Below are 12,035 nucleotides of genomic sequence, written 5' to 3'. Positions count from 1 at the left end.
CTTGCTTCCCGGGGCCATTTTCTCCTGGATCCAAGTTTTCCAATCCTTCCTCTCTCCATGTTCTTCCTTCCACTATCAGCTGCTGCCTCCCACGGAGGTCAGGCTTTGCTGAGGTTAGAACAAATAGCCTGGTTGAAATCACATTCGTACAGTAATGTCTCCACACCTTCTACTTTTCCTTAGTTTTTCTGATTCAAGGTCCGTGTCCTTCTGAAAAGGAGGATATTCAGAGAACTAATTTCTATACCACCTACCACAATTTAATGTGACACTCCTTCTCATATTAAGTGTAATGTACTCTCATTAGGTGTACTCACAGCTACCAATTTTCATGCTGCCAATTTTCACATCTTAAGAGTTGGAACTGGAAATGCTTCCTGTAATACAATTCACCACTTTTGCCAGATTAATATCCATTTACCACTCTAGATGAGAGAGTGGTCTCTAATCCCCATAAATTGGGGATAGATTCCTGCCCTGTGGGTCCCAAGGGACGTGTGTTCATATACTCCTTGGGGAGGAATAAAGACACTCCCCTGGTGGTGCAGTGGTTAAGAATCCACCTGCCATTTAAGGGTACACAGGTTCAATCGATTGCTGGTCTGGGAAGATCCCACATGCCATGGAGCAGCTAAGCCCGTGAGCCACAACTACTGAAGCCCGAGCACCTAGAGCCCGTGCTCCACAACAAGAGAAACAACCACAATGAGAAGCCTGCATGCCACAACGAAGAGTAGCCCCCACTCACCACAATTAGAGAAAGCCCATGCGCAGCAACAAAGATCCGATGCAGCCAAAAAAAAAAAAAAAAGACATTTCTATGTGCTACGTTCCCAGCTTCCTTCCCTGGGCTTTATTTATAGGTCACTTTACTGAACTCCTTAAATGACTGAGGCTAGGCATTTTGATTCATCTATTTTGAGATTCATGAAAATGAAAGAAAGGATGGTCAAATTTCATCCAAGATTTCTTCTGAAGAAAATGATGTCCAATACGTACAAAGTTTATATGCAAGCGAATAGCTCAACTGTCAAATGTATTTATTTTGTGCAATAATTAAGACAAATTCATGGATTTATAAAGACATAATATTGAGTTTAATGAGAGAAAGAGCTTTCTAACAACCAAAGCTGTGGAACATAAAGTAAGTTGGTTGGGGATTAATGAGGCCCTAGCACCAGTTATCTCATCAGAGGTCAGCTGGTTCCTGGTGATTCAGGGGATTGAAGCACAGCCTGAGGAGACTTAAACTAGATCGACTTTTGGGTCCTTTCTACTCTGACAGCTAAGACTTCAAGGTAACCAAGCACAAGAAAAAAGTTATGTAACATTCCAAAGAAACAAAAAAAAAATGCTATTTTCAAAGGTATCCTCAGATGACTCATGTTGATGAATCTGAAGTCTTGCATAAATATTTTCTTTCACACATGGGTTTATTACTCTCCCTCTGCCTCATCCCTCTTTCTGTCTGTCTCATTACAGCCTTCCTCATCATCTGAACCAGTGAACAAGAGGAGCATCAGTGTCTTCCTCATTTCTTACCCTAAAAGTCTCAGGTGGAATGGAGGGTGACAGAGGTGACAGCAGATTTATGAGATGCCTTCGTTTATGATATGTTCACAAATGCCTCAATGACAAGATAGAAAGGAAATAAATGGATGTTACCTGGTTCCTTTTTCCCATTCTCACTACTGCTCTTTCTTTCTTTGGACATTTACACCTTTATAAAAGTCAACAGCATTTAAATATCAATATAAAGTACGAGTTTCTATCTACCTTCCAGTGCCAACATGCTATGATTTTGTGATTTTACAGGTTCCCATGATTGTACAGACAATAGATCTATAACTGACCAGGAGGCAGGAAGTGTCTGGGGGGTGCCTTAATCTCTCAGGGTCTTGCTCCCCCACAAAATACCCTTGATAGCCACAGTCAGACAGGGTTCTGGGCTGAATGGATTGTTGTCCTATTCCACTGTAGTATGCCTAAGTTTTTATGCTCCAAATCTATTCCTATTTTCTGCTGGGCTCCTTCTGCCATAGAGGGTGGGCAGATAGAGAAGTTAATACACTGGCATTTCTTTCCTCTTTACTGAGACACGAATGGCTCCACTAACTAGCCACGTGTACATGCTGGATTATTTATGTACTTTTCTTTTTCTTTCTTAGAACCTGGTGAAGGCTCTCAAGTGAAAGGAAAGACTTTGGACTTCTGGTTTTAGCTCTGACATGTAAAGAGCTTGGAAATCATTCTATCCTTACAAAAAGAAAAGGCTGAACCTTTTTCTCAGAAAATCAATGACCTTTCTTGGAACCATGAGACGATTGAGGTTTCAGGGAAAATTGCCACCTCAGAATCTGGAGATACATAACCTAGATAGGTTTCCTGGAAACAGAAGCCACGGGAATCGTAAACTGGTAGGAACACACAATGGTAACTGATGAATTACTCAGGACTGAGTGTGGACTACCATGAGAGTGAGAAACTCCTGAGGGCCACTGTCTGAGGAGGGACCCACAGCTTCATGGACTTTACCTCCAGGAAGCTCACGGATTCTCGAGATGAAGATGTGAAAGATCTCCTTATGGCTCTGGCAGAGGGAGGGGAAGAGTACACATTCTGAAATGTGTCCACAACAAAAGCCTATGCTCCATGGGAAACGGCCTTGCTAAAGCAATGCCTCAACTAGGGGAAGGGTATTCCTCCCACTACAGCACCCTCTAAACTTCCTGTCTCCTTGGATAGATAAGGGATACAAAAACATGGTCAATAAGGAACATGGCTTCAAGGGAAGATATTGGGAATGCTGCAGTCAGGATAGAGAGTAGGGGCAGGGGGAAATACCAATGGAGGAATATTTGTGAAGGTCACAGTTACCAGACATAGACCCATTAAAAGACTGAGATTTATTCATGAGATTTTAGAAGGCTTCTCCTCCCCTACATCTTCTACCATATCAATAGGCTCCAGTATAATAACAGCAAAACAGCACTGAAAAAGCTGACACAGATTCAAGGAAGCCCAAAGTCAAGAGGGGAGACAAAAACAAGAACGAGAAGAATCTGAGAGGTCGAGTACCTACACCTACAGCAAACACTAAGTAAACACAGTCAAATTCCTAGCAAGATGACCACACCTTTTCATACCAAAGGTCTGTTTACCTTAATACTTGTTACCTAATACAACATGTTTGGCATTCAACAAAAAATTACAAGGCATGCCAAAAGTCAAGAAAAAAAATCACAGTCTGAAGAGGAAAAAGAAGCACCAGAACTAGAGTCAGATGTGATACACATGTTGGAATTATTAAAACAGGTAATTTAAAATACCCATGTTTAATATGTTAGGGGCTCTAATGAAAAAAGCACACAACATGATAGAAGAGATGAGTAATGTAAGAGAGAGATGGAAATACTAAGAAAGGATTAAAAGGAAATGCTAGATAGAAAACAAACTTACAGTTACCAAAGAGGAAATGGTGGTGGTGGGGGTGTGATAAATTAGGAGCTTGGGTTTAATGGATACACACTACTATATATAAAAGATATAAACAACAAGGACCTACTGTATAGCACAGGGAACTATATTTAATATCCTGTAATAACATATAATGGAAAAGAATTTGACAAAGGATACACACACACACACACACACACACACACACACACACACACACATATATATATATATATAAAACCGAATCACTTTGCTGTAAATCTGCAACTATTACAACATTGTAAAAAACTATACTTCAAATAAAAGAAAATGATGTTAAAAGACATACGCCCATGTTTACAAGCTGACGGAAATTGAGAAGTGTCTGTGTTCTGCCAGTATTTTTACACACAACTCTTACACATAATGGGGAAAATTAAAATCAGCAATTACCCAAAAAAAATGACAAAAATAAAGAATGCCTTTGATGAGTTCATTAGTAGACTTGGCACTATCCAGGAAAGAATCGCCAAGCTGAAGATAAGTCAATAAAATCTTTCCAAACTGAAATGCAAAGACTAGGAGGGACAAAAACGAACAGAACAGAGCATTCAAGGACTGTGAGACAATTTCAAAAGGTATAATATAGATAATTAGAATACTGGAAGGAGAAGATAGAGACAGCAGAACAGAAGAAACAGGTGAGGTACCAATGGCCAAGAACTTTCCCACAGTAATGAAAGGTACAAAACCACAGATTCAGGAAGCTCAGAGAACACAAAGTAGAATAAGTAACAAACACCGCTTGCTTTGACTGCATGTATACTAACATGGAAATGATACAGAGATAAACAAGGCCACTGTGCAAGGACAATTCACCAATTCATGGAGCATTCCATATATTTTTGTGACTACAGTTAATAACACCATGCGGCATGTTGGAAAGTCTCAAAGAGAGTAAATTTTTAAAGTTCTCATCACAGGAAAGAAATAAGTTTGTAACTGTGTGTGGTGGTGGATGTCAACCAGACTTACTGTGATGATCCTTTTGCCATATATACAAATATTGAACCATTATGTTGTAACCTGAAACTAATATAATGTTACACATCAATTCTACCTCAATAAAAAATGAAAAAACAAGTGAATGTATCTAAGCATATCATATTCAACTGCAGAAAACCAAAGACAAGAGAAAATCTTTAAAGCAAGAGATTAGGATTTGACAGAAATGGGTGCAGTCCTAGCTGTCCTGCTTACTAGCCAATCAATACTGGACTTGACATCTTTCAAACATTGGTGGTTTTCTCCCTTATATAAGGGATGATATGATATGTGTAAAAATACCTCGTTATAGGTATTACTTTCTTCTTTGTATAAATGAAGTTCAAATAAGGTCTTTTATATATGAGGAAGCACTTTTTAACAACAGAAACTCTAAATATTGAGAGTTACAATCATTAAGGAGTTGCATCCTCATCACTCTTCCAGGAGCTTTGAAATGAGCTTCCTCAGCAAGAATATTGAAGTTTATTTTAAATCACAAGGCATTACTTTAAAGTATGTAAAATTGTATATTGTTTTTGGCTTAGATGGGCCTTGATGTTTCCAAAGCCAAGTTCATGCAGAAGGTGACAGGATGGTGAGATGCAAACTCATAAGATAAATGGGTAGGGTAGGCGTAAACTAACTGAGCTGCTTTGGAATCAGCAGGAAATAAATATATTCTGATATAGCTATATCTATATCTATAGATGTAGAAATATCAGAATTCCCAGGGAGATGTCTGAATCCAGGAATAAGGGAGATGTCTGAATCCAGGAATAATGAATTTTAACTCTTTAAAATTACCACAGCCAAAATATATCGGGGTAAAATGATTAGAAAAATAAGATCTAGCAAGTAAGAGCGGAATTAAAATATATATTGAGAGCAACTTAAAGATGGTGGAAGAGTAAGATGTGGAGATCACCTTCCTCCCCACAGATACACCAGAAATACATCTACACATGGAATGACTCCTACAGAACACCTACTGAATGCTGGCAGAAGAACTCAAACCTCCCAAAAGGCAAGAAACTACCAACGTACCTGGGTAGGGCAAAAGAAAAAAGAAAAAACAGAGACAAAAGAATAGGGATGGGACCTGCACCAGTGGGAGAGAGCTGTGAAGGACGAAAGGTTTCCACACACTAGAAGCCCCTTTGCGGGCGGAGACAGCGGGTGGTGGAGCGGGGGAAGCTTCGGAGCCGTGGAGGAGAGCAACAGCGGTGCGGAGGGCAAAGCGGGGAGATTCCCGCACAGAGGATCGGTGCCCACCGGCACTCACCAGCCCAAGAGGCTTGTCTGCTCACCCACCAGGGTGGGCAGGGCTGGGAGCTGAGGCTTGGGCTTTGGTGGGAGTGCAGGGAGAGGACTGGGGTTGGAGGCGTGAACACAGCCTGAAGGGGTTAGTGCACCATGGCTAGCCGGGAGGGAGTCCGGGGAAAGGTCTGGAGCCACCGAAGAGGCAAGAGACCATTGTTTCGGGGTGCACGAGGAGAGGGGATTAAGAGCACCACTTAAAGGAGCTCCCAAGATGGGCGCGAGCTGCGGCTACCAGCATGGACCCCAGAGATGGGTCCCAGTACTGGGCATATACCCTGAGAAAATCATAATTCAAAAAGAGTCATGTACCACAATGTTCATTGCAGCTCTATTTACAATAGCCAGGACATGGAAGCAACCTAAGTGTCCATCTACAGACGAATGGATAAAGAAGATGTGGCACATATATATGATGGAATATTATTCAGCCATGAAAAGAAACAAAATTTAGTTATTAGTAGTGAGATGGATGGACCTAGAGTCTTTCATACAGAGTGAAGTAAGTCAGAGAGAGAAAGACAAATACTGTATGCTAACACATATATATGGAATCTAAAAAAAAAAAAGGTCATGAAGAACCTAGGGGCAGGACGGGAATAAAGATGCAGACCTACTAGAGAATGGACTTCAGGATAAGTGGAGGGGGAAGGGTAAGCTGAGACAAAGTGAGAGAGTGGCTTGGACATACATACACTACCAAATGTAAAACCAATAGCTAGTAGGAAGTAGCCGCTTAGCGCAGGGAAATCAGCTTGGTGTTTTGTAACCACTTAGAGAGGTAGGATAGGGAGGGTGGAAGGGAGGGAGATGCCAGAGGGAGGAGATATGGGGATATATGTATATGTATAGCTGATTCACTTTGTTATAAAGCAGAAACTAACACACCATTGTAACCAATTATACTCCAATAAAGATGTTAAAAAAACATAAAATAAAAAATATAGATAGATACATTTGCACTGTGCATTAGAATTTACAATATTCATAAGCATTGTATCATTTAGGTTTCATAACCAAGGGCATTTAAACTCCAATAAATTAAGAGATTTTCTGACTTTGCTTGACATCAATTATAGTTGAATAATTATTCTCCCTGCCTCTATCTTTTAAACTCTGAACCAAACAGCTCATGAAAATATTTTTCAATAAGGGCAGGAGGTAGAATTGATAAACAGTGAAAATTTTCGTGTAGACATTTTTTAAATTGCAAGGTAATACTCAAATGGATTATTTATATAATGTTTGGTTTATAAAATGCTTTTTTTTTTAAAAAAATAGATCTTTATTGGAGTATAATTGCTTCATAATGCTGTGTTAGTTTCTGTTTTACCCCAAAGTGAATCAGCCATATGCGTCCATATGTCCCCATATCCCCTCTCTCTTAAGCCTCCCTCCCACCCTCCCTATCCCACCCCTCTAAGTCATCGCAAAGCACCAAGCTGATCTCCCTGTGCTATGTGGCTGCTTCCCACAAGCTATCTATTTTACATTCAGTAGTATGTATATGTCGATGCTACTCTCACTTCACCCCAGCTTACCCCCGTATTCTAACGCATATAAAATGCTTTTGTGCAATGATCTCATATTATGTTTGTTCCCCAACCTTGTAAGTTTGGCAGGGGCCGTTGTACTCATTCTGATTTTGTTGAGGAGCCCAGGGGCAGCCCTGTGGAAGTCTTGTCCCACAGCTATTGAATGCCAGGGCTGGGAATCAGAGAATCTGAGACTTCTGACCCCAAACTTGTCTCAGTCAGTGCGAGCTGACAAAGTACCATACCCTGAAGTCTTATCAACAGCAGACATTTATTCCTCACAGTTCTGGAGGCCGGATGTCCCAGACCAGGGTGCCGGCATGATCAGGGTCTAGTTGCAGGCTGCCAACTTTTCACTGTGTCCTCACATTGTGGAAAGAGGTGTGGCAGTCCCTTTATAAGGGCATTGATCCCGTTCATGAGGGCTCCATCCTCATGACCTAACGTTCCTTCCTAAAGTCTCTGCCTCCTAACACCATCACATTGGGGTTCAGATTTCAACATGAATTATGTAGGGACACAGACACCCAGTCCTTTGCACAACCCCACGTTGGTTTTTTATTTGGCTTTCCTTGTCTGTTTCCTTGTCATTGGAACACTCCTCATTTCACCTTCACAACACAAAAGTGGTAGTTTTACCTTTAATCATTCTAACATTTTAATTTCATCAGCTTCTTTGACATCACTAATCAAATCCATTTCTTCAATAACTTATTCAAGAAAGAAATCCTTTCACTTTTCCTTCCCAGTATGCTTTTAAATGTTGCCTCTAAAAATGTGTTTAGTAATCTCTGATGGATGATTTGTTTAAGGTTAAGTCATCCCTATCTATTTTCAACACCTTTAGAAGAGGGTTTTTCTTCTTTCTCATCCTGGAAATCTAAATGCAGGAATCTACATTCATCAACATCTCTTCATATGTGACCCTTCAATTCTGTTAGTTCTATGGCTCAAAACCCAGTTTTTGGAATCTGACTACATTTTACCTCAAATAGGAATCCAGGCTACAAATGACGTGCCCCAAATTTCTCAAATCACACAAAGGTGACAGCAAATTTCTTTGAATGTATAGAATATAGTGACTTTTTCCGTTCCAAGGCAAACCTGATAAATCCTATCAGGCCTTTATGTTATGCTCTCTGCACAGAGGATTTCCTTCCTGGTTCGACTTGATCTCAGCCATGCTGAGACATAATCGTGCCCTCACACTGCAGTGAATTCAACATCATTTAAGCTGCATGGAAATTGAATGTTATTTCTAACTGACTGCACCGCTTTACAGCACTGTGTGATTATATTCATATGTCACCTCTGAGTCATTCAATCACCCATCACTGTCGTCTCGGGGGCATCCTACCCAGCCCTGAATTAGGAGGAAAGCGTCAGTGGGTATTGATGGCAGATCTTAGTGTCTGAGGCGTGTTAACTTTATGTGCTAACTTATTAGCAGAAGTGAACTGTAGCTTAGTGAACTGTAGCATCAACAGGCATTTTGAATGTCAGATACTTCCAGGGGTGATGGGCAGAACGGTTAAACCTATGTGTGTTGCCAAAGCTCATTTTTTAAATGATAACTGAGTATTTGTAGAGCGTGTGTAGAGTTTACAATCTCTCTATTCATGTTATTTCCTTTGATTCTCACGATAATATATTTAAATAGACACTGGGGGAAGATTGAAGAGGGTGCTGCTCAGATGGAGTTGAGGAGAGCTATACTGGGCACCCAGCCCCAGGGACAGGGGGTTGCAGGTCTGCCTGGACCCTTCTTCCCTCCTCCTTCACTCACTGAGCTAGGCCCGCTTCAGCTTTTTGCCCTGCAGACAGACCCTCCTTTAAAACGTGCATTTTGGTGGCATTCATTTGCATGTTTTACAAACTATTGGATTGTATTCATCATTAATCTTCTGGGGGTTAAGGACCCATTTAAGAAACTGATAAAAGCTATCAATCTATTCTCTAGTAAGTGTACATACACCTCCTCTGTTTTACATACAATGTTAGAAAGCTGATTATTGGGAAACGTTTCAGCCATTTCACTTCAATTCAGTTTCTTATTTGGGGCAGTTCTTCCCTTTCACAGCTTCCCACTACCTCCACAGCAGGGATAGAACTGAAATAGCAAAGACACTTAAGTCAAGAGTTCATTACACTGAGTCCTTCAGGAAGCTCTAGAGTTAATATCCCAAACACCTCCATTCAGGACCAGTTTAAACACAGGAAATGCCATCAGGAGAGATGATAAGAGCCCAAAAGGCTATGGAGGAAACAGAAAACCTGGTTTATTGCTCTAAGTTGTCCACACAAGCCTGGTTGACATGTCTGTTTACCAGGTAATTGCTTTTCCCATCCCTTTGACTGGAAAGGTATACCCAGTGTATAAAATGCAGTTCCAGGAGTACTTTGGGCTAAAGGGGAGACACACTGTTTTAATGTGTATCTGTAAATACGATGTACATTAAAGGCTAAAGCATAATTGGTTTCCATGACATTTCCCTTTTCTAGATGATCAGCCTCAATAGTCTTCTGTATCTGAGCAAGGATGACAAACACGATTTAATTTCATGGTCAGTCACTTGAGTCGACAGGACTGGAAGATTTGATCTCTCCCTCAGGTAAATCTAATTTCCTCTTTTAAAGGCTGAAAGTTCCATTTTCCTTTCCCCAGGATGAGTGCCTGAGAAGTGATACCTAATCAAGTCACCCTAAATGCAAATTGACCTTGTTTACAAAGAGTGGGACTCCCCCAAGAAAGAAAAAAATGACCTTTTGTCAGATGATTCCCCAGCTATATGCACTCAATTCCCACTCACTCTCAGACTGACCAGAAGGCTTTGGATCAGCTGTTCATATCAAATCAGATTTAAACATTCTGTTTTCAAAGGAACACATTTATTAAAATGGTGGATTATTAGATCAATGTTTTCACCCTGACCCCTTCAGTCCAAAATCACCACATCTATTATCAAATTAACCTATTAGCATTTATTTGGAGTTTGTTGACAAACAAAGTATGTAGAAGAAAATAATATCAGGCAAAAAAATTGGGTGGAGATAATCAGTTAACCATCTGAAATGAGCATGCAAATTCTGATTTTGTAATCTCACCTGCTGGGAGTAATTTTATTGAAAACTCGTAATGCTGACAAACAGGGATTGAATTTAAAGTTTCCCTCTCCCCCCAACTATCTAAATATGGGTGGGGCACCTCCTACCTTCTTTTGAATACATTTTGAAGGAAAAAGTACGACGTGACCCAAACAAATATGAGTTTGGTAGCTCCTACACACACGCACACTCAGCTGTTCTGTTCGGGTTACGCAGAATGACAAAAATAAGCTATTGATCCTTGAGGCACATTTAATTTAGGTCCCTTCACTTTGAAAACTGCCTTAATTTTTCATATCACATTTAGCAGGCAATCATCTATCACCCAGTCTAATAACGTTGGGTACATTTTATAATTAGCCATAAAAGAGATCTTTTTGCCAAGCCCCCAAATTAAGTTTGCGCTGCAACATTATACAGACGGCCTTTTCTTGGTGGTTCACAGTGTGCATTTTCTGTTGCCTTGACAACTGTCTGGCTGGGGCTTCCTTGCTTGGAGAATGAGGACGTCTTTGCCTGATGCAACCCCTCAGAAATGATAAAGAACACTAAGCAAAATGATACCAACAGTGGTAGGTTTGGATACATAAATATCAAAATTCTGCCTAAATTACATGTGCAAGGAGGACAGAAGGGAGGGAGAGAGGAGACAGAGGGACGGGGAAAGGGTTGCAATTGTTATCAATTCTAATTAAAATAAAATATGGGATAAGGTCAGCAGTCAGCTGTGCTGTGAAGCCAGGGCAGACCTTGTGAGGCATAGAGGGCTACAGTAGACAACTTTTATGAGACTCATTAAGGCTTCTAACAGTTTTGTCAAAATATAATCAGTACACACAACCCTAACATTTCACGGCATCAAGATGATTAAGGCATAGGAGAAAATGAAAACCTCTCATTCTATTTGGTCACAAATACCCCTGGATCCACCTGTCATTTTTGTTTAGGTTTCTTCCCACTTTTGTCTTTTAAGGCAGTGAGTCTGTGACATTTTGATCTGGGACATTCTGACCCTATATGCAATGCAGCAGTTTTTTTCTCCGTATAATTTGAAACTTGGGAAAGAGAGATGAAGATCAAGAATTGTGGCGGCAGAGTCACAGTAAGAGCAGAGTCCACAAACTTCTATTATTAAAGGTCCTAGGACTGTGCCAGTTCTTCTTTTCTCAAATCTGATACCTATAAAGTTTCCCTAATTTTCTAGAACTTCCAGTGTCTTCCTTCCCAAAATTAAAAGCAAGTATTCAACCCCCCACCCCCACCCCGCACCACCTCCCCTCTCTCGGTTGTTCTTGTGGCTTCAGGTTAGCCAGAATTGCTTTCTGTTCTTTGCAACCTGGAGAAAATTTTCCTTTACCGTGTATATGCAAAATACTTTGACTTTTTCTTTAGAGCTACATTTTACCCAGAGTTGGTGAGCTCCCTGAAGAGAGAAGTTGTGTTTCTCATCCCTGTCTTCAGCGCTAGCAGCCCTGACACAGATGGCCTTCAGTGTATGTTTGGTGAATGAAAGCATTACTTCTCCAAAGTGCCACGAAGTTAGCAGCTTAAAACAGTACCCCCTGATTGCCTTTCAGTTCTGTAGGTCAGAAGTCT

At 40.6% G+C, this 12,035-nt stretch overlaps 1 pseudogene; it reads left to right on the top strand.

Annotated features, from left to right (window-relative positions):
* The first annotated feature begins 4,240 nt into the window (after window positions 1–4,240).
* LOC112408705 (uncharacterized) lies at window positions 4,241–4,340 on the top strand (annotated as a pseudogene).
* Window positions 4,341–12,035: the final 7,695 nt, after the last annotated feature.

Source organism: Neophocaena asiaeorientalis, unplaced genomic scaffold, assembly GCF_003031525.2.
Source record: "Neophocaena asiaeorientalis asiaeorientalis breed wild unplaced genomic scaffold, Neophocaena_asiaeorientalis_V1.1 scaffold45, whole genome shotgun sequence".
NCBI classification, from domain to species: Eukaryota; Metazoa; Chordata; class Mammalia; order Artiodactyla; family Phocoenidae; genus Neophocaena; species Neophocaena asiaeorientalis.
This window is presented reverse-complemented; position numbering and strand designations above follow the sequence as displayed.